This window comes from Trachypithecus francoisi, unplaced genomic scaffold, assembly GCF_009764315.1.
Source record: "Trachypithecus francoisi isolate TF-2019V2 unplaced genomic scaffold, Tfra_2.0 Lachesis_group1, whole genome shotgun sequence".
Classification (NCBI taxonomy): Eukaryota; Metazoa; Chordata; class Mammalia; order Primates; family Cercopithecidae; genus Trachypithecus; species Trachypithecus francoisi.
The window spans coordinates 156,659,387-156,684,299 of NW_022681454.1; positions in this window are offsets into that span (position 1 = coordinate 156,659,387).

Sequence of the window (24,913 nt, forward strand, 5' to 3'; positions counted from 1 at the left end):
TATTTTATTCTGTAACAATCTTTATTTTGTATAGTATTAAATTGACTTTTTAAACATTTGGTGTGATTGTTCCTATTTAAAAAAATAATTTATTAGAGAGAGAAAAAACATTCCTCCTTTAAATTAACAAATACAATATGATACTATGCAATGTATTTTTAACCATGGAAATAGATTGTAAATATACTTTGAGAGAGAAAATTCAGACTGAGAATTGTGTAACCTAATACTGTATTCTTATAAAATAAAAACTGTTAAATGTTATTTCTAAAAGAATACCACTAGCATGAATTTATTGCTTTCTCAATAAATTGGAATGACCTGAATGTCAAATATATTATGTAGCATTCACTGTACTCTATCCTGTAATTAAGAATGGAAATCAATATGCACTGTAATGGACCATCTGTAAACATGAGATCAAGGAGAACCAAAGATGGTAAAACTAAGATCCTCAGAAAGAGCCTCAGATTCTCGAGGCTGCCATGAAGTGTGCAGATTCACTATTCCACTGAGAATCCTTAGCCTCTGGGTTTGTGAACAGCACCAAGGAAATGCTGAAAAATCTAAAAAGGGTTGTGGATCAAATGAAAAAGGACTTGTGGAAAATGGAGAGATAAGTGATGAGGCTGCTTCTCCATCTAAAATCTTAGCATGTGATTTTCCATTTTTTTATTTTTAAAAATGTATTTGCCACTTAGATAATCTAAAATATGTTCTTTTAAGGTGGTCTACATTTTTGCTGAGCTATCATGAGTAACTGAGTAATTGTTAAAAGTAGACACACACTAAGTAGACAAGAAATTTTATATATTTTATCCATCCTCCCTAACACAAATGTACAGTATAATATGCCATGTTATTTAAATAAGATAACTCTTATTGGCTTCTTTCTTCCCATAAAGTCATATAGTAAAAAAAGTCTTTTGCTTTGTTTTTTGTTTTTTGTTTTGTTTTGCTTTGCTTTTGTGGCTCATTAGGCGCACTCTCCAACCAAAGAATTCAGTTCTGAGAGCCATTCTTCTGTCATGCTCTCATTGACAGGTGGTAGTGCTAGGTCATGTCAAGATTCAGGAATAACCTCACAATGCCTATTTCTGGGGCAGCCACAGAATTTAACCTGACAGTTTATAGGCAGGATTCCCCTAATTCATAGCCTTAAAACGGAAGGATGAACCAGGATTTAAAGATCATGTCTGTGGGTGTAAAAGCTAAAGAAAATATTCTTCACCAACAATATCCCTTTTTTATTTTTTCATATTGAAAGATATAATGTATACACCATAAGTTCAAAAAATTATAGCATTTAATCCTGATATTTATTTATGGGTAAATAGTATATATTATATACTACCTATAGTATTATATACTACCTATAGTATAGTAATATAAATGTTATATTAAATGTACATTTTAGAAGACTCTAATAAAAATGAATAATAAATACCCTTTAATTTTAATTGTAAATGCTATAATGCATTTCCTTTCACTAACATTCATTATGTTATTACTATGTTTAATGACAGTAATGTAATTAAATATGCGTCCTTATATTTTAAAAGTGTATTTAATATTTTTGTGATACAGAGATATATAAGTCAGTTTCTAAGCTTAACTTCCATAAATATTGGGTTGGAATGACTGTAAATGTATTTCAAAAGATTCACATCCAGAAGGAGGCGGAGCATGGCTAAATAAAACCCTCCAGTGATCCTCCCCCTACAGGAACACCAAATTGAACAACTATCTATGCAAGAAAGCACCCTTATAAGAACCAAAATACACGTGAGCAATGACAGCACCTGGTTTTAATGGCATATTAAGGAAAAAGGCACCACAGAGGGTGAGAAAGACAGTCTTACATTGCCTATACCACCCTTCTCCCATCCCCTGGCAGCACAACACAGACAGAACATCTGTGTACTTGGGGGACGGGGACGGTGAGTAATTGTGGGACTCTGCATGGGAACTCAGTGTTACCTTGTCACAGTGGAGAACAACAAGGCAGAATTCTGCTGATGCCCACAGAGGAAGCATTTAGACCATTTCTGGGCCAGAGAGGAATCCTCTACCCCAGCAGTAGGAACCAGATTTCCAGCTAGCTCCACCACCAATTGACTAAAGTGACCTGGGGCCTGGAATACATTTGAAAGGCAGTCGAGTCGCAAAAAAACCGGGGGCAAGTCCTGGTGCTGCACTGGGATCACAGCCAGTGGACTTGGGGCGAACGTGACCCAGTGAGATGTCAGCTCTAGTAGCCATGGGAGTGCTTGTATCACCCTTCCCCCAACTGTAAGCAGTCCAGCACAGAGAAAGCAACTCCTTCTGTTTGGGGGAAAGTGAGGGAAGAGAATGAGAAACTTTGTCTAGTAATCTAGGCATCTAGGGAGTTCTCTTGGATCTTACACAAGCCCACCAAAGCAGTACCTCTACCAGGCTACAAAAATTACAGTGTTACTGGGCTTGGAGTGCCCCCTAGTGCAATTACGGCTACAGTAACCAGTGACTTAAATCACTATACTCAATTTTTATTTATTTATTTATTTATTTATTTATTTATTTTTGGAGACGGAGTTTCGCTCTTGTTGCAGACTGGAGTGCAATGGCGCGATCTCGGCTCCCCACAACCTCCGCCATTGGGGTTCAAGCGATTCTCCTGTCTCAGCCTCCCGAGTAGCTGAGACTACAGGCATGCGCCACCACACCTGGCTAATTTTGTATTTTTAGTAGAGACAGGGGGTCTTCATGTTGGTCAGGCTAGTCTCAAACTCCTGACCTCAGGTGATCCGCCCTCCTCAGCCTCCCAAAATGCTGGGATTACAGGTGTGAGCCAATGCACAAGGCCCACAAGACTCAATTATTTGAACACCTAGAAATCCTTCTCAAGAAGGACAGGCACAAACAAGTCCAGACTGTGAATATTAGAATACCTGACTCTGTAATGTCCAGAAATTAATGAATATCTACAAGTATCAAGAACATCTAGAAAAATATGACTTCACCAAATGAACTAAATAAAGAATCAGCGACCAATCCTGGAGTGACAGAGATGTGTGACCTTTCAGGCAGAGAATTCAACATAGCTGTTTTGAGGAAGTTCAGTGAACTTCAATAACACACAGAGAGGGAAATCAGAATACTATCGAAGAAATTCGACAAAGAGATTGAGATATTTTAATAAAAATCAAGCACAAATTCTAAGGCTGAAAAATTCAGTTGACAAACTGAAAAATGCTACAGAGTCTCTCGACAGCAGAGTTGATAAAGCAGAAGAAAGAATAAGTGAGTTTGAAGACAGGCTATTTGAAAATATACAGGTAGAGAAAAAAGTAAAAAGTATAAAAAAGAATAAAGTAGACCTATAAAATTTAGAAAATGACTTCAAAGGAGCGAATATAGGAGTTACTGGCAGAGCAGAAATAAATGGAACTGTAACAAAAAATACAAAAGATCAATGAAAGAAAAGTAGGTTTATGGCTTGGGAGGGTCAAACCCCTGGATCTGTTTATTCACAAGATTAAAATACATGGCTGTGAGCCCTTTGAAAACCGCTTATTGCTTATTTAATAAACTCTTAAGTGTTGATTTGTGTGTCACATTTGACTTTGAAGGCTGAAATTAAATAGATACTCCTAAGAGTATAATGGGGAAATAAATAGTTTCAATTATTGGAATCATTAATTCCATTTCTGTAGAGAGCATAAGTTTCACATGTGGAGCTTGTGAAACACAAACATACACACCTGAACCCTGTTCTCAGGAGATTTTGAGTTAGTGAGTCTGGGAAGGAGGATAGCAATACACATTTTCACCACTTTAATACTCCAATAAAAAGCAATGCCCAACCCAGAAATGCCCACTCTTCAATGGAACTTTATTTACTTTCAGGATAATTCCAGAGGCCAAAGGCAGCAAATGAAAAAAAAAAGTCTCCTCTAGGATATTTTTTGTGGAAATTTCTCTAGACTTCTCTTCCTTCTGTCTTTGCAAGAACTCTCTTCGTTGGTCCCTAAGCTCCAAGCCTTCACATTTGCCTTTTTGTTGTTGTTGTTGTGTTGTTGTTGTTGTTGTTGTTGAGACGGAGTCTCGCTCTGTCGCCCAGGCTGGAGTGCAGTGGCCGGATCTCAGCTCACTGCAAGCTCCGCCTCCCGGGTTCACGCCATTCTCCTGCCTCAGCCTCCCGAGTAGCTGGGACTACAGGCGCCCGCCACCTCGCCCGGCTAGTTTTTTTTTTTTTTTTTTTTTTTTTTTAGTAGAGACGGGGTTTCACCGTGTTAGCCAGGATGGTCTCGATCTCCTGACCTCGTGATCCGCCCGACTCGGCCTCCCAAAGTGCTGGGATTACAGGCTTGAGCCACCGCGCCCGGCCTTTTTTTTTTTTTCCTTTGTTTATATTGCCTCATTTGGATTCGGAATGCTTTTTGGAATGTTGATTTTGGTTTTGACCTAGTAATCTATAAAATGCTCTTTCTAAAATACCTCCAAGCACACGTACTACAAAAGAGTCCCCATAAAGCTAGACTTTCTTCCCCTGTTCTAACTCCATTCCAAGGAGGGAATTCAGAAAAATGTTTCTCTCAAAGGCATCTGAACATAATATGTAAACACAAGGGAAGATTTTTTAAACTGATGTATCCTTTGGATGTTCTGCCAGAAAGTTCTTCAGTGGCTACATACCTCCCAGGCAATAACTAGTTTTCCAATACCCTGTCACTCTGAGTTAAACTCTCATAGACTTTTTAGTGAGCAAAAAATTCAGGTTTCTTTGGAGCCCACTGAAGATTGAGAAAAACAAAACTGTCAATGAGGTGGTGTATTTTTAAATTTTCCTCAGTCATTCACTTATTAAGTTTCAGTTCACAAATACGTATTTAGTACTAAGTGCCAAGCATAAATAATTAATATGACATAGAGGGGAAAAGTGAGATAAATAATAATTATGCAACATGCCAAGAACTGTGGTAGAGAAATAGGCAAACTGTGATGTGAGGTGACCTTTTTCTTAAATTACATATGCTTCTTTCAGGTATCATTGAGATAAAGAGAGATGGTGGTGATTATTTGTACTATTTACCTCTGTTTCTGAAGGATTTTGTGACTGCGTAATTTACTACTCATCAACTTTATTTATATTCTATTATTTTAGTAACATAGTAATATGCTTAATTGATCATTACTTTCTGTTCTGCCATACCTGATACAAAGTAGTGTAAAGCTCTTTAGTTTTTATCCTCAAAGCTGTTATTTTAGGATTTTTAGATTCCATAAATAATTCATTGTATTATTATTCTCTTCGGTTTTGCCCTTAGAACCGCCATAGACTATGATCTATGTATTTCTTTTCAAATTTCTCTGCAGAGCACAGAGTCACTTATGTTGCTAAGAAAAGACATTTCATCTGGAATACAGTCCCAGATCCACTTACTTGAAATTTTAACCATAAATAGCAGCATATCGGTGACTTTCTGGACCTGAGAACTGGTACAAATAATTTGAATTTTTCTTCGAATTAAAAAAAAAAAAAAGAGGGCGACAACAATTTCCTTTTCCAGTTTTACCTTTTGGTATATACAAATAGAATCCTAGGAGCTCGTATTGAACAGGCCTTAAAAGGACATTTATTTCATTTAAAGATGAGAGTATCAGGAAAGTAGATTCTACAAATCACACTAGAAAATGCTTAAGTTCCTATTTCCCATAATCTAGTTATAAGAATGTGCCTCAGCTAGAATTGACATTGAAGGATATACCAATAAAAAGAAAAACTTCTGACAATTTGATTTATATGTGAGCTTGCACTTAGTGAACTAGGAAAGAGAAATAAGTAACTTGTGTTATTTTCTGAAAATCAGTCACTAGATTTTACTCTTGTCTAAAAGGAAAGAAAAGAGTAAACTAACCAACACAAATTCTGTTTTCAGTGTAAAGCAGATGATAGAAACAGTTTCTTCTAAATGTTGGTGGGAAACATCTGATTATAGAGAAAAAGAATGAAATTGATATGGGTACAAATGAATATTGCATTACACAGAGCCATATTGATGTAACTCTATCCATTCCTAAAATCACTCCTTTTCACTTGTAGATTGCCATGTCAATGCAAAGAATGAGTGCTTAGTGAAAAATCTATTAAAGTACAAAATCAAGACAAAATTATAGTATTACAAGTATAGATCTTTGATTGCTCAGAATTATAAATATCACCAAAAGCTGTGGTTAAATTAAATCAGGCATTACCAAGCATTTAGGTCAATCACTTCATTTTGTAGGGAAAAGACAAATGAAAGCTTTGAGTTGACTGCAGGGAAGATGTATTATAATAAGAAATATTTTCACATATTCTGTAAACTGTTGGTTGGTTGCTTGCTGTGATGGTTAATATTGAGTGTCAACTTGACTGGATTAAAGGATGCAAAGTATTGATCCTGGGTGTGTCTGTGAGGGTGCTGCCAAAGGAGATTAACATTTGAGTCAGTGGGTTGGGAAAGGCAGACCCACCCTCAATGTGTGTGAATACCATCTAATCAGCTGCCAGAGCAGCTAGGATAACAGCAGGCAGAGGAATGTGGAAGGATCAGACTGGCTGAATCTTCTGGCTTCCATCTTTCTCCCATGCTGGATGCTTCCTGCCCTCGAACATCAGACTCCAAGTTCTTCGGCTTTTGCACTCTTGGACCTACACCAGCGGTTTGCCAGGGCCTCTCAGGCATTCAGCCACAGACTGAAGGCTGCACCGTTGGGTCTCTACTTTTGAGGTTTTGGGACTCGGACTGGCGTCCTTGTTCCTCAGCTTGCAGGCGGCCTATTGTGAGACTTCACCTTGGGATCATGTGAGTCAATAATCCTTAGTAAGCTTCCTTTCATACAAACGTCTATCCTACTAGTACTGTCCCTTTAGAGAACCCTGACTAATACAGTTACATCTTTCAAAATATTATAAAAATTCTAATAATATGATTTTAAAATTCTTAAGATATTTTATGATGCAAATAATTAAATTCTCTTGAATAAGGAAACTTTTAAACGTGTAAAATGTAAATATTAAAAAAAGTAAAAGCATTTTTAAATATGTCACTGCTCAAAAATGTTATTTATATTGTAGTGAGATATTTATTGCTTTCAAATCACTGTCTACCAGTGTTCTAAAAACTGCGAAGAGTTAGATCATTAAAAATAATGTAGACTCAAAGTTTCATATTACTGCCAAGTTTCCAGAAGCTTTGATTTTGGTATATGACTCCTCTGCTTGAAAATTTTTATTATTCCCTATTTCCAACAGAGCAAAACCCATGTTCTTCATCTAACAAAAAAGAAATTGTACATAATCTTAAGTCACATTACCAGTAGTTTTCAATGTTTATTTAAATGGTTGTAAACTCCACTTTATTTCTACTTCTCACCAAATCCACTTCACCATGTTGGTTTTGCAGAAATACAGCATAACAAATCCTGTTTCCACACCATTCCTACGGTTTCACTGCTCACCTCATCAGGACCCTGATCTTCTGCAGCCAAGTGCATGTTGGGTCTTTCTGTAAATGCTCTGCTTCCTGGAAGACCCTCCTGACCACATTACTGGATTATTGTAACAATGTTATCAATCATATTGTTATTTTAGACATCCTATATTCCTATCTTGCTAGATATTACACCCAGTTGGGGCAAGAACTATATTTATTCTACTCAGTGTCTCAGAGGAATAAATTAATCTTTCCAATTGTTGATTGTGCAATTCAAATCAGCATTTATTTTCTGAGTTGTAAATTGTAAGTCTTCATCTCCCCATAGCAAGGACTATGAAACAAAATATGTTAAATCAGGGAGAAGACCAAGAACAAGAGATGTTCCGATATTCATATAAGCTAGACTTGAATCTAAAACTAAGATGTTGGGGAGAAAAATCCCTTGTTTCTAATACTTAATCCAGAGAAAAGAGTCAAATTGTAAAATAACAGATTGGAAGCACAAGAAACAGAGTAAGAAGATACAAACATAGAGCTCATCTATGGATTTTTCGGATCTCTAACAAATTGTGCTTACCAGGAGAAGTAACTAAACACCTTCTGATGTACAGATACTGAACCATCTTAAGAGTTTACATATAAAACTTGAATTCAGTTTTTAAAATCAACACAATGTAAGCAAATATTTTGAAACATTGAATAGTACAAAGGAGGAGTCCCCTTTTCCGCACCCCTCACTTCCATCCCATGCCCATGTGCAATCACTTCTCACCATTTCTGTTTATTTTTTTATTGTTATCCTTCAAATTCTAAGCTTCTTTCCTATTTCTTCATACATAAACTTTGAACTGCATATAGTAGTATCCTAATAAAACAATTCTTTTTTGCATTTATAAGATGCCTCACCTTCCCTCTACCTTTTCCAAATAATAGCTGGAAAATTGTCAAATCTATTTAATTTGTATTTCTTGTTCTATTAGCTATAGACATTTTGTCTTGACTACTTATCTGCTTTATAAGCTGAGATTATTAGTCTTAGCTTATTTCCGTGTGTGCTTAAAACAAGACATTAAAACTAGCACATGGAAATATGCCTTAAGATGAAGTAAAAATTGAAAACAAAGTCAAAGGGGTCTTGTGCTCTTTCATAATAGTAGGTTATTTATTTCTGATTTTGCAAATTGGTTGTTAAAGAAATGCAATCAAGAAAATGTATTTACCTAACATGATAATGCCCACAAAAAATTATATTTTTTATGTCTATGAGAGTATGAGATAGAAATAGTAAAACAACTCATTCTTTCCTAATTTTTAGTAGTACTTTCAATGTGAAAAATTGTGTTATCTTTCTCTTTGCATAGTTCATCAGTAACAGTGATTTCATATACAAAATACACTAAATATTTATATTACTCTGTCTTCTTTCAAATATAGCCACTCAGGAATTCAGGAGAAGAAATACATATAAAAACACAAAGAAAAACATGTTAAGCCTATGCAATTGAGGGGACAGATTTGTTTTGTGGAGGAAAATATGATGCTGCATCAATAATTGAGGAGAAATTATATTACAAATATTACAAAAGAAAGAAAACAGAGAATTATCTACATTTTCATCTCATCAGTTACTGCCTACAACTTGCAGCTAAATTTGAGTGAAAAGTTACTATCTAATCAATTCCAAAGCTTCTAAAAGTAGAAGACCTACTGTTATGTAAATCGTCACCTGATTTCACAGTTAAATGTGTAAAAGTGAACAGTCTTTCACCAATTTTCTAGGCGACTGTGCTAAAACTATCTTTAGAGAAATGAAATGTGACAGCAGTATAATTTCATTAGATATGTGGCCTATTTTAAAAGCTGAATGGGGGTAGGGGAGGGAAATAAAAGGGCTATTGTAAAATTTTATGCAGATTATAATAAAGGCAAACAGAGTAGTAGAGAAGTAGTATGTAACTGTCATAGCTGGCTTCCCAGGAGGCAAACTCTGAGATACAAAGTAGTGCTCAAGAAGTGTATTACAACTTCTGACATACTCTCAGCATCAACTTTTGGGATGAGAAGGGAAGGAGAGGAAGCTGTATTTGCAGAGGAAAAAGTTTTACTGAGGTGCATTTCTAACAAGGAACACTCTACAGCTGGAATCACCCTTCAGAGACTTCCTGAGCTGAGACAAAGAATCAAACTTTTTTTCTCCTCAGGCTTCTCAGGGGTGACTGAGACAGCAAACTTGTATAACCTTCTCCCCAGCCCCCACTTCCACATCAGCCATGGGCTGGATTCAGGCTGCCCTGGGGAAGGGAGCTTTTGAGGTAAGTTAACAGGAGAAGGCCAATAACTGATCTCTATCAGCAGGCATCGTTCCCAGCAGCTGGGAGAGTAAGTCCTTCATTTCTCAAAGGGGAGCTGGACAGTGCATCACAGCATCTAATGCCATCTACTCTGGCCACTCGGATCCACTTCATGTTAATTCAGGAAACAGCTCCTCCAGGATTCTGATAGTCCTCTTTTCTTGGGAAGAAACATAGAATGGGGAAGTTTGTGGGATCAACTCTAGCGAGCACAGAGTCTCACGACTATTATTCATCACGACCTTTCCCTGCTATCCATTCTAGATCCTGTTTGCCTTCAGCTGGTACCACTGCTGGACTAGGTGGCTCACCTGATGGGCATGAGCCAAGTCCTCATTCTTGCAGTCTCTCAGTCTCTGGCTGCCAGTTCTTTCTCAGGCAATGACTATTATACCTATTTACCCTGAAAACTGGGCAAAAGAGTACCAAGAGAAAACCAAGTGGATAGCTAGGTGCCAAAGAGATGCCTCCATTCCCCCACTGTATAATGACACCACAACTTCCTCCTAATAATCTGGATGTATTATTCCTGCCAGGATGATGAATGCTCTTTAAAGTTGGCAACTTTTCATGTAACTCTTTTCAAAGCTTTTCCCTCTCTGGGAACCAGGATCTTTAAATCGGCAGAAGTCATGATTATGGTGCTAGAAAGTACAGATGATAGTTAGCAGGAAAATGCTTACTTCTACCCCTTAGCTCCCAGACCCATGTATTCTAACAATTGAAGACACAGCACCACACACTAGTCCCTGATTTAACTTGCATATTGCATCCTGGAGGATGGCAGCTCATCTTGCAGAGCATCGTATCTGGCTTGTGCTTCAGTTGAGCCGCCCATGAACTATGTCATTGCTCTACGATCCCTGCAGGTCCTGGGTGGTATAGCATGTGACAGAACCTGTAGACCTTTTGGTTCATATGTTCATTGTTAACCTCCTTTGCTGTTAAGCAGACTCTGACGTGATATTGCATGGGATGCCATATCAATGGATCAGACACATGTCAGCCCTTGAATATGGGTTCTGGCTAAAGCCCCAAGAGTAGGAAAGGCAAACCTGGAGCTGAAAAATGTAACATATTTCCATCAAAATTAATTGTTTCTCCTCAGGGTAGATAAAGAGCAACGATGCCCACTTGCCACCAGGTGGCTGCTTCATCTTCTGAAGACCAAGTGCCTCCCCATCAGTTACCATTGTAGGCAGTTGGGACTTTTGGCAGCAGCAATGGCTAGATCAGATGTGCAGCAGTTGTCCCTTAAGTGCAAATTTGCTTTCCAGGGTCTTAATGGCCTGTGGTACAAAAAGAGGGAGACCGCATTCACATAACTTTCCTTACAGTATATTGTTATAATTGTTCTATTTTCTTAGTGCTGTTTTTAATATCTTACTGTCCCTAATGTATAGACAAATCTTTATCATAGGTGTGTGTGTATATGAAAAAACAGAGCAGATACAGGGTTCAGTACTATTCACAGTTTTAGGTATCCACTGGGGGCCTTGGAATGTAGCCCTCACAGATAAAGTGGGACTGCTATAGTTAGTGGGGACCTGTGTTGTTGGACTTGATACATATGGTCTCCATCTCTGCCAACAAAGTCACTGTTTCTGTGCCCACCGGGCCAGTGCTGGTGTGACCAATCACCCAGGCTGGTAGGGTCAACTGGCTGAGCCATTCATTCTCTTGGTTGTTCAGCTTCTTCCATCATGGGTGCTCTCAGGTTGGTGATAACATGAGATATGAAGATCTTGCCATGGCTGTATCATCTCACTGTCCTCACTATGTACTACTACCAGATCCATTTTCCTCAAACACTGCTATATTTCAGTTATCCTCCTCATTTAAAAGCATCAAAAGTGTTCCCCTTTTTCCTAAAGAAAAAATGAAACCCAAATTTTAAAACCTTCTCCAACCTAGTTCTAATGAACATCTCTACTCCATACACAAAATATCTATGCAAATCAGAATGGTCTGTATATCATCCCCTACAAACACATAATTGGAATTGCTTCTTTTATGCTTTGCCCATACCATCCTACCCTTTTGAAAAACTCTTCCTTATCCTATTCATCTTTCAAAATGATCTAGATAAAAATCTACATGGTAATCTAAGATCCGGCAGTGACCTCTCTCCCCTCTAGATTTTATCTTGAGAATATTATGGTGCATAGAGAACCCTATTAAAAATTATTTGCATATAATCTCTCCGCCATTCTCATATCATTGTTTTGCTTTGTAATTTACCTTCCCACACAATTAAGTCATTTTCTAGTCTGTCTAAAGTGTAAATAATTTGAGGGAAGGTAGTATATTGGTGCTGTATGCACTATAGTGCCCAGTAAATCCTGAATCAATGAATGTGAAAAAGTATCTGCTGCAAGGTGAACATTTGTGCCACTTTCTCATTGAGAAAGAAGCCCTCCTAGATGCAGGATTTGTACCATCCTAGAAATGGCAGCACTTAACATAATGCCAAATTATGTTCCATTCTAGGCCTATTTGTACCAACAGGGGATCTCAGTACACTTACTGTGTAAAAAGGGAAGCTAATTCTTACAGCATGGGATTCATGCAGGTCTTCCGTGTAAAAAAGAAAGTAAAAGCTAATATGATACACATATAATAGCAATGAAAGCCTGGGTAGCACATTACCAGCTAGAATCTCCAGGTAAAACAACCCAAGTGGTAAGTAATTATTCAGTGATCACCAAGCATTGAAGGCAGTATGCTAATGAAACGTTATAATCACAGCCATATTCAAGTTAAGCACCAAATGCCTGAAGATCAAGAACTTCATATGAAAGCATCTTCCCATTCTTGGTTGCCAAAATAATTGTGAATTTTACTTTTTTAAAAAATCATCTTTTCTTTCTAATTTTTTTAAGAGTTGAAACTGTTGAGTTTATTACAGCTCACCACTCAATCACATCCTTTTAATGCTGCTAGGATTTCAGATCACATGATCCCACAAAACAACATTATAGGACCAGAATCTAGAGCAGTGACTCAACTAGGAGCGATTTTGCTGCACACACCACCACTCCACTGCCGCCAGAAGACATTTGGGAATGTCCGAAGACATTTTAGTTGTCACAACCGAATGGGAGAGATCCTTCTGGCATCTAGTGGGTAGAGACTGATATGCTGCTAAGTATTTAACATTGTACAGGACAGCCTCCCACAACAAAATATTATCCTGTCTAAATATCAATATTGCTGAGATATAGAAAACCTAATCTAAAATGAGGTGCTTTTGTGTGTGTGTGTGTGTGTGTGTGAGAGAGAGAGAGAGAGATGGAGTTTCACTCTTGCTGCCCAGGCTGGAGTGCAGTGTTGCAATCTCAGCTCACTGCAACCTCCGCCTCGTGGGTTCAAACGATTCTCCTGCCTCAGCCTCCCAAGTAGCTGGGATTGCAGGCACCCACCACCATGCCCAGCTAATTTTTGTACATTTAGTAGAGATGGGGTTTCACCATATTGGCCAGTCTGGTCACGAGATGTACTTTTTCTTTAGGTTGTTTTAGTCAAACAACCTAACAAAAGGAAGTGCATCTTTCCTCTAGCAGTAAGAGATTAAACTGTGGCTTCAGTTTAAAATTAATATATTGTATATACAGACAAGAAAAGATTTAAGAGGCAGTGATAACAAAGTATCACCTAAAATTTTGTCTAGAAATTTTGTATTGTAGCCAAGGTGGATCATACGATAAAGCAATATGGAATTAAAACTACAATGAATTCTACTTCAGTTTCTTTTACTCTATGGACTTTAAGAGTTGCAAAATGACTTTTATTACCACAGTTGAAATGACGTGGCATATTTTGAGGTTGTGTGCTTCCCTAGGGCTGGATATTGTGCAAGACATTGTTACCATTGCCATGTGGATCCTTTAAATGTATTCCAACCAAATGGTTTCCAGAACCTGCTGTACTGTAACTCTTTCTGTATTTACAGCCTTTTCAACTCTGCTTGCGTCTTTCATTCATCAAGTGCTCTTAGCCTGACTTTATGCTTTCAGTGTGTTTGAAGTACACAGATGTAGACCCAGCATCTGGCTGCTCTATTCTGTAATAGAAAGTGTTCTCTGCTGAAGTGACAGCCCACAGAGTAACTACCACGAGTTAGCTTCCCAACAGCAATTCACTCGGTCTTTCAATAAAAATAGTTACATATTGTTCTCAAAATAAGAAGTGATATTTCTTCTGATCACTGAACACAAAGGGACAGGTGGAGTCGCTAGTTCCCATTAGTAGAAAATGTTGTTTTATTAGTAACAAATTTTTTCGAGGTTCGTAACACTAAGATATTTAAAGAGAAAACAGAAGGAGAAACACACCAAAGAAATTGTGTAGTGTGACTCACCATACACACAATGCCCATTAGTAGTAGTAGAAGTAGCAGCATTAAGACAGGAGCTCGATCTGTCTCCCATTACTATTAATAATTAATAACATTTCATGATATGGAGAAATCATATTGCTTTATACATGAGAAATTTTTATAGATTTAAAAATAAATGAGTTGTTGTGTTTCTCCAGTGAAAACAATAATAAAGTAATATTCAAACTAAAAACACATTCATTTTTATCCAAGTTTATCATGAGTTCTTTTTTCTTTTTTTTTTTTTATTTTTTTATTCGGAGTCTCACTCTGTCACCTAGGCCTAGTGCAGTGATGCCATCTTGGCTCACTGCAACCTCCGCCTCCTGGGTTCAAGTGATTCTTCTGGCTCAGCCTCCCGAGTAGCTGGGATTACAGGTGTGCATGCCACACCCAGCTAATTTTTGTATTTTTAGTAGAGATAGGGTTTCATTATGTTGGCCAGGCTGATCTTGAACTCCTGACCTCAGATAATCCACCCACCTTGGTCTCCCAAAGTGCTGGAATTACAGGCGTAAGCCATCGCCCCCAGAGTGTCATGCATTCTTACACTAAATAGGGAGAAATGGAAGAATGTGCTGTATTTATTCATCTAGCATTTGTGGATGTACAGTGCATGAAACTGATAGGGAAAGCATCACCATGAAGTATGAAGCAAGTTTATTTTAACATAGCAAATGGTAAAATAATCAGATAAAGAAAAGAGCAGAAAGAGATAATTTTTCAAAAATCGAGATAATACCAGCTTTTAGTCATGCAGTTTAATGAATCCCTAGATGCTGATGATAACTAAAATGTAAAATGGAATATCTTAGCAGACCAGTACCTGAACTCTGTCAAAGGCATACTCGTGAATATTTGTAAGATGTTTTTATTAGTGCTTGCCTCAGTTATAATGGTTGAAATTGCTAAAGGAACTTCAGCAAAATCAGAGATCATGAAATTCCCTATGGAAAGGACTCCTAGCATCCTAACTGTACTGTAGGTTTCAGGTGTCCACACAAAATATCCTAGAATTTCACCTATAATGGAAAGGGATTATTTTTAAGTCAGTAGACAAATTTATTTTGTCTCAATCCATTACTAACTAGATAAATTGCCTTGAGGAACTCAGGTAATGTATCTTGTTTCTGATTTATTCACATGTAAAATTCAACTATATTTAACAAATATTTATTGAACTTGTCCCAGGAAGTGGATGTCAGCAGTATGAGAGGAAAGAAGACACAGTTTGTCTTTCTTGCTCTTCAATTTGACAAACCCTATTTATCTTTTGTATATTGTGAATTGAGATAGTTGATTTAAAAAATTATCCTAAAAGTATCAACACGAAGAGGTAAGAGTTGAAACAAAGAGAGGTGCTGTCCTGTTATCAGAGTGAGAGCCACCTGTGTCATTTATTATCAACTCAAACTTAGACATTCCTATTGTCCTGTCATTGGCCAGGTTCCAGGTATCATGAATGTTCTGTACTGTTGTTTTTAATGTAAGCCTCACGTAAGTATATAATAGAGCAACTAGGAAAAGAAAACTAAATGGACATTGTCCCACTGACTGCAATACGAACTAACCTTCATATTGGGACCAAGGATAAGAGTAAATAAGGAATGCTGGGGAACAAGTGGTTGCTGACTCCTATTCCTCACATTGATCTACTGGTCCTTTATATAAAGTTGGTAAATCCCTGTTTGACTATTTACCCAGGTAATTGTATCCAGAATTGATTGTTATCTAGAAAGTTTAAGCAGTCTCTTAGACTCTTAATTATACATTCCTCAATATTCTGTAAATTTATCTAGACACATCACCAGAAATTAAACATTAAATGATATTACCTTTGCTTTCCAAAACAGTTCCATCCATGAGTTAAAATATGATACATTCTAAATACATACATAATGCATATTAATATAAGAAAGGTTATTTAGAAGCTTTCTTCTCTATAATTTTTGCAATCAATCAACTAAACTTCTTTCTCCAACCCCTAAACCTTGGATTCTTGCTAACCTTGGATATTTAACTGGGTTTCAGAAGATGTATAAACTCTCCCAAATTTAATGCAAAAAAAAAGTATTTTCTTTCTGGGCCAGATTGGAGCTAGATTTGGTGCCTTCATCATCTTCTCAAAGAGTCAGGAGTCTGTTTTCTTTTAAAAACATTATGAACCACTCACTCATTGCTCTGCTTGTAAGTCCTAGATTTAGAAGGATATTATATTCTAAGCACATTGTTCCCCTAAAGAATCTTCCTCATGATTCAGAGTCATACATATCACCCTACCCTTCTTTCCACACTGAAAATGATAGTAGTTTTCATGATATGTTTATACGTCTGTGGAGTGTAGGAGGAGTAAGAAAAGGTTGGGATAGACAACCAAGTTACTGTATAATTTTAAATGGTGACAGATTTCTTGGATACTTGACTTGGATATATGAGTAAAAGTTGAGAGAGACATAGCTGGAATTATGATTTTATCCCCTTTCTGTTGGAGAGAACAGAGCATAATTATATCTCAACTGACGATCATGAATCAAGCTTCAGATGACATTCAGGCAGGTTGCCATGATTATGTTTGCTGCTCTTTCAGTTTTAGAAAGACAAATTAAGGCAGCAGCTATTCTCCCTTGGATCTGCATGAACTTGCACCAGAGGTCCCTGAAATGTTTCACCTCAATATTTCATCTTACTTCCACAATCTTTAACTTGGAAGCTATTTGATTTTATTTTTATTTTTTATTTTACTTCAAGTTCCAGGATACATACACAGAACGTGCAGGTTTGTTACATGGGTATACGTGTGCCATGGTGGTTTGCTGACCTAGCAATCCATCATCTAGGTTTTAAGCCCTTCGTGCATGAGCTATTTGTCCTGATACTCTCCCTCCCCTCACCCACCTCCCTTCCAACAGTCTCTGATGTGTGCTGTTCCCCTCCCTGTGTTTATGTGTTCTCATTATTCGACTCCCACTTATGAGTGAGAACATGTGGTGTTTGATTTTCTGTTCCTGTGTTTGTTGAGGATGATGGCTTCCAGCTTCATCCATGTCCCTGAAAAAGACATTATCTCATTCCTTTTTAGGGCAGCATAGCATTGCGTGGTGTATATCTATCACGTTTCCTTTATCCAGTCTATCATTGATGGGCATCTGGGTCATTTCCATTACTTTGTTATTGTAAATACTGCTGCAATAAACACATGTGCATGTGTCTTTATAGTAGAAAGATTTATATTCCTTTGGGTATATACCCAGTAATGGGATTGCTAGATCAAATGGTATTTCTGGTTCTAGATGCTTGAAGAATCACCACACTGTCTTCCACAATGTTTGAACTAATTTACATTCCCACCAACAGTGTAAAAGCTTTCCTATTTCTCCACATCCTCACCAGCATCTATTGTTTCTTGATTTTTAATAATTGCCATTCTGATTGGCATGAGATGCTATCTCATTGTGGTTTTGATTTCCATTTCTCTAATGATCAGTGACGTTGAGCTTTTTTTCATATGTGTCTTGGCCACGTAAATGTCTTCTTTTAGAAGTGTCTGTTCATATCCTTCGCCCACTTTTTGATGGGGTTGTTTTTTCTTGTAAATGTGTTTAAGTTCCTTGTAGATTCTGAATATTAGACCTTTGTCGTATGGGTATATTGCAAAAGTTTTCTCCCATTTTGTAGGTTGCCTGTTCACTCTGATGATAGTTTCTTTTGCTCTGCAGAAGCTGTTTAATTTAATTAGATCTCACTTGTCAATTTTAGCTTTTGTTACAATTGCTTTCAGCATTTTGGTCATGAAATCTTTGCCCATGCCTATACCCTGAATGGTATTGCTTTGGTTTTCTTCTAGGATTTTTAAGGTGTGGGGTTTTACATTTAAGTCTTTAATCCATCTTGAGTTAATTTTTGTATAAAGTGTAAAAAAAGGGGTCCAGTTTCAGTTTTCTGCATATGGTTAGCCAGTTTTCCCAACACCATTTATTAAATAGGGAATCCTTTCCTCATTTCTTGTTTTTTGTCAGGTTTGTCAAAGATCAGATTGTTGCAGATGTGTGGTGGTATTTCTGAGGTCTGTGTTCTGTTCCATAGGACTATATGTCTGTTTTGGTACCCATACCATGCTCTTTTGGTTACTGTAGCCTTGTAGTATAGTTTAAAGTCAGGTAACATAATACCTTCAGCTTTGTTCTTTTTGCTTAGGATTTCCTTGGCTATACAGGCTCTTTTTTGGTTTCATATGAAATTTAAAGTAGTTTTTTCCAATTCTGTGAAGAATGTCAATGATAGTTTGATGGAAATAGCATTGAATCTATAAATTACCTTGGGCAGTATGGACATTTTCATGATATTGATTCTTCCTATCTATGATGGTGGAACATTTTTCCATTTGTTTGTGTCCTCTCTATTTCCTTGAGCATGTTTTGTAGTTCTACTTGAAGAGCCCTTTCACATCCCTTGTTAGCGGTAATCCCAGGTATTTTATTCTCTTTGTAGCAACTGTGAATGGGAGTTCATTCATTCTACTTGTCTATTGTAGGTGATAGAAATGCTTGTCATTTTTGCACATTGATTTTGTGTCCTAAGACTTTGCTGAAGTTGCTTATCAGCTTAAGGAGTTTTTAGTCTGAGACAATGGAGTTTTCTAAATATAGAATCAAGTCCTCTGCAAACAAAAACAATTTGACTTCATCTCTTCCTATTTGAGTACACTTTATTTCTTTCTCTTGCCTGATTGCCCTGGCCAGAACTTCCAATACTATGTTGAATAGGAGTGGTGAGAGAGGGCATCTTTGTCTTGTGCTAGTTTTCAAAGGAAATGCTTCCAGCTTCTGTCCATTCAGTATGATGTTGGCTGTGGGTTTATCATAAATGGCTCTTATTATTTTGAGATATGTTCCATCAATATCCAGATTATTGAGAGTTTTAACATGAATGTATGTTGAATTTTATCAAAGGCCTTTTCTGCATCTATTGAGATAATCATGTGGTTTTTGTCATTGGTTCTGTTTACATGATGGATTATGTTTATTGATTTGTGTGTGTTGAACCAGGCTTGCATCCCAGGGATGAAGCCGATTTGATCGTGGTGGATAAGCTTTTTGATGTGCTGCTGGATTCGGTTTGCCAGTATTTTACTGAGGATTTTCACATTGATGTTCATCAGGGATATTGGCCTGAAGTTTTCTTTTATTGCTGTGTCTCTGCCAGGTTTTGGTGTCAGGGTGATGTGGGCCTTATAAAATGAGTTAGGGATGAGTCACTGCTTTTCAATTGTTTGGAATAGTTTCAGAAGGAATGGTATCAGCTCCTCTTTGTACCTCTGGTAGAATTTGACTGTTAATCCACCTGATCCTGGGCTTTTTTGGGTAGTAGGCTATTAATTACTGCCTCAATTTCAGAACTTGTTATTGGTATATTCAGGGATTTGACTTCTTCCTTGTTTAGTCTTGGGGGTTGTATGTGTCCATGAATGTATCCATTTCTTCTAGATTTTCTAGTTTATTTGCATAGAGTTCTTTATAGTATTTTCTGAGGGTAGTTTGTACTTCTGTGGGGTCAGTGGTGATAGCCCCTTTATCATTTTTGTTGTGTTTACTTGATTCTTCCCTTCTTTATTTGTCTAGCTAGTGTTCTATTTTGTTAATTTTTTAAAAAACAGTTCTTGAATTCATTAATTTTTTGAAAGGTTTTTCGTGTCTCTACTTCAGTTCTGCTATAATCTTAGTTATTTCTTGTCTTCTGCTAGCTTTTGGACTTGTTTGCTCTTGCTTTTATAGTTCTTTCAATTGTGACATTAGGGTGTCGATTTGAGATCTTTGTAGCTTTCTGATGTGGGCATTTAGTGAGATAAATTTCCCTCTTAACACCTCCTTAGCTGTGTCCCAGAGATTCTGGTACATTGTGTCTTTGTTCTCATTGGTTTCAAAGAATTTCTTGATTTCTGCCTTAATTTCATTATTTATCCAGGAGTCATTCAGGAGCAGGTTGTTCAATTTCTATGTAGTTGTGTGGTTTTTAGTGAGTTTCTTAATCCTGAGTTCTAATTTGATTGCACTGTGGTCTGAAAGACTGTTGTTATGATTTCAGTGCTTTTGCATTTGCTGAGGAGTGTTTTACTTCCAAATAAGTGGCTGATTTTAAAATAAGTGCCACATGACACTGAGAATAATATATATTCTGTTGGTTAGGGGTGGAGAGTTCTGTAGATGTCTATTAGGTTCACTTGATCCAGAGCTGAGTTCAAGTCCTAGATATCCATGTTAATTTTCTCTCTGGTTTATCTGTCTAATATTGACAATGGGGTGTTAAGGTCTCCCACTATTATTGTGTGGGAGTCTATGTCTCTTTGTAAGTCTCTAAGAACTTGTTTTATGAATCTGGGTGCTCCTGTATTTGGTGCATGTATATTTAGGATAGTTAGCTCTTCTTGATGAATTGATCCCTTTATCATTATGTAATGCCCTTCTTTGTATTTTTTTTATCTTTTTTGATGTTTGTCAGTTTAACGTCTGTTTTGTCAGAGACTGGGAGTGCATCCTCTTTTTTTTTTTTCTTTCCATTTGCTTGGGAAATTTTCCTCCATCTTTTTTTTTCTTTCTTTTCTAATTATACTTTATGTTCTAGGATACACGTGCACAACGTGCAGGTTTGTTACCTATGTATACATGTGCCATGTTGGTGTGCTGCACCCATTAACTCATCATTTACATTAGGTATATCTCCTAATGCTATCCCTCCCCCCTCCACCCACCCCACAATAGGCCCCAGTGTGTGATGTTCCCCTTCCTGTGTCCAAGTGATCTCATTGTTCAGTTTCTACCTATGAGTGAGAACATGCGGTGTTTGATTTTCTCTTCTTGCAATAGTTTGCTGAGAATGATGGTTTCCAACTGCATCCATGTTCCTACAAAGGACACGAACTCATCCTTTTTTATGGCTGCATAGTATTCCATGGTGTATATGTGCCACCTTTTCTTAATCCAGTCTGTCATTGATGGACATTTGGGTTGGTTCCAAGTCTTTGCTATTGTAAATAGTGCCACAATAAACATACATGTGCATGTGTCTTTATAGCAGCATGATTTATAATCCCTTGGGTATATACCCAGTAATGGGATGGTTGAATCAAATGGTATTTCTAGTTCTAGATCCTTGAGGAATCACCACACTGTCTTAAACAATGGTTGAACTAGTTTAGAGTTCCACCAACAGTGTAAAAGTGTTCCAATTTCTCCACATCCTCTCCAGCACCTGTTGTTTCCTGACTTTTTAGTGATTGCCATTTTAACTGGTGTGAGATGGTATCTCATTGTGGTTTTGATTTGCATTTCTCTGATGGCCAGTGATGCTGAGCATTTTCTCATGTGTCTGTTGGCTGCATAAATGTCTTCTTTTGAGAAGTGTCTGTTCATATCCTTTGCCCACTTTTTGATGGAATTGTTTGCTTTTTTCTTGTAAATTTGTTTGAGTTCTTTGTAGATTCTGGATATTGGCCCTTTGTCAGATGAGTAGATTGCAAAAATTTTCTCCCATTCTCTAGGTTGCCTGTTCACTCTGATGGTAGTTTCTTTTGCTGTGCAGAAGCTTTTTAGTTTAATTAGATCCCATTTGTCAATTTTGGCTTTTGTTGCCATTGCTTTTGGTGTTTAGACATGAAGTCCTTGCCAATGCCTATGTCCTGAATGGTATTCCCTAGGTTTTCTTCTAGGGTTTTTATGGTTTTAGGTCTAACATTTAAGTCTCTAGTCCATCTTGAATTAATTTTTGTATAAGGAGTAAGGAAAGAATCCAGTTTCAGCTTTCTACTTATGGCTAGCCAGTTTTCCCAGCACGATTTATTAAATAGGGAATCCTTTCCCCATTTCTTGTTTTTGTCAGGTTTGTCAAAGATCACGTGGTTGTAGATGTGTGGTATTATTTCTGAGGGCTCTGTTCTGTTCCATTGGTCTATATCTCTGTTTTGGTACCAAACCATGCTGTTTTGGTTACTGTGGCTACAGTATAGTTTGAAGTCAGGTAGCATGATGCCTCTAGCTTTGTTCTTTTGACTTAGGATTGTCTTGGCAATGCGGGCTCTTTTTTGGTTCCATATGAACTTTAAAGTAGTTTTTTCCAGTTCTGTGAAGATAGTCATTGGTAGCTTAATGGGGATGGCATTGAATCTATAAATTACCTTGGGCAGTATGGCCATTTTCACGATATTGATTCTTCCTATCCATGAGCATGGTATGTTCTTCCATTTGTTTGTGTCCTCTTTTATTTCATTGAGCAGTGGTTTGTAGTTCTCCTCAAAGAGGTCCTTCACATCCCTTGTAAGTTAGATTCCTAGGTATTTTATTCTCTTTGAAGCAATTGTGAATGGGAGTTCATTCATGATTTGGCTCTCTGTTTGTCTGTTATTGGTGTATAAGAATGCTTGTGATTTTTGCACATTGATTTTATATCCTGAGTCTTTGCTGAAATTGCTTATCAGCTTAAGGAGATTTGGGGCTGAGATGATGGGGTTTTCTAAATAGGCAATCATGTCCTCTGCAAACAGGGACAATTTGACTTCTTCTTTTCCTAATTGAATACCCTTTATTTCTTCTCTTGCCTGATTGCCCTGGCCAGAACTTTCAACACTATGTTGAATAGGAGTGGTGAGAGAGGGCATCCTTGTCTTGTGCCAGTTTTTAAGGGGAATGCTTCCAGTTTTTGCCTATTCAGTATGATATTGGCCGTCAGTTTGTCATAAATAGCTCTTATCTCTTTAAACCTGTGTGTGTCTTTACATGTGAGATGGGTCACCAGAATACAGTGCACCAGTAGGTCTTGACTCTTTATCTAATTTGCCCATCTCTGTCTTTTCATCGGGGCATTTAGCTCATTTACATTTAAGGTTAATATTTTTATGTGTGAATTTGATCCTGTCATCATGATGCACACACTTGTTGATGCAGTTTCATCATAGTGTCATTGATCTTTATATTTTGGTGTGTTTTTGCAGAGGCTAGTACCAGTTTTTGCTTTCCATATTTAGTTAGGAAGCTATTTTCTAACTTCATGAGTGTTCCTAGCAATTATAGGTTAATCACCCATTAGAGTCCCAAGAACCTGGAGATTTGTTGAAGTCAGTAATAGTTTCCTAAGGAATGAGGCAGATATAGGTTTTCACCTCTTTCTTTATAGCTTTATATTTTGACATTATGTTGGATCTGAGTTGGATGAATATCCCATTTCCATTTTCTGTAGCAAACAGGAAGCTAAACATGATGTTTCATTATCATAACATATAATTGCGATTACACTAGCTTTGCTATACCACTGAATACCACCCCAAGAGAGAGCTTAAGATAAACTATTACAAGTCTCAAACTATATTTTCAGTAGCAAACCTCTAAAATTGTATTGACTTAAATCTCACAAGACAGAACATTTCATTTTCTAAATAGTCTAATTTATACTCTTGGTTTAAACAATAACATGAATAAAATGTCCTGAAAATTTTTGGCAGTCATAGAAGACATCAACAAATGATCATGGCGCCAAGTGACATCTACAGGTTAGGTCCCATTTATGTTTATACCCAGTTTACAGTAAATTTGAAAATTCTTCTCACATTACTAGCATAATTTCTAATTTTTCCAGTTTTCCTTCCAAATACTTTCCAGGATTCCCCAGAGGGTTACACAGGCCTGTGAATCATTCACTGACACTTGCTAAGGTAATGAAGAAACAAAGACTCTCACTTGGAAGCCAGATCCCACAACAAATGGCTTCTGTACTGGACTTGATTGCTTTGACCACCTGTTGTTGCTGAAGAAGTACCACTGTCCCTGCTGCTGGTGTCACCAGTCCACTAAGGTAGAAAAGGGAGATGTTTGATGTAATAATTTCATGGCAAAATTTCCTGGCCTAAAATGCCACAACTCTAAATTCCAACACATGAAGCTGTATGATATATGTTAGATCCACACTTTTCTGTCCTGGGGTGATGTTGCATTCAATAAACCCAAATGAAGCCTAACATGTAGTTTAAAGTAAAGAATATTCAAAGCATCCAAATAAATAATACACATCATCATTTACAAAAATACTCATTCTGCTTCCACACATTTTCCTTACTCTCTGTGGCTATATCCTTCTGCTGAACACCTTTAAATACTTCTTACTCAACTATGATTGTAAGCTGGATTCCTAGGCATTTTATTCTCTTTTTGTTTTTATTCTCAGCTTGCTTTCATTATTTTCACAGGTTGTCTCTGTACTCTGTGATGTAGATCGACTTAGTTCCTTTATCAGCAAGAAAGACTCCTTCCTTTATTAGAGGCTACTATCAATGGGAAATTTCCAGATTCTCTTTGGTGGTGCAGAAGAAGGAAAAAGTTAATTTCTGTGCCATAACCATGGGCATTTTTCTCCATGCAAACCTCAGCATTACTATGGATGCGAAGAAGGTACAAAACAACTTCAAATAAGTTCACAAGGATCTATTTGTCCTTCTCGTAACACCTGTCTTTGTGATAAGTACAAGTCGGGTATCTAGACAACTCTTTAATTCACCAACTTCTCATTTAAAAGCTCACATTGTCATTTTCCAAAGCACATCATTGATTAGGAAACATCTTAGTTTAAGGCAGGTTTCTAAGTCTTTTAATTTTATGAAAGAAGGGAATTTAGGATCCAAACCCCTTTTCTGCCCTTATGTAAAATTATATATTCAAACTCGTACATCTGGAGAGATCCAA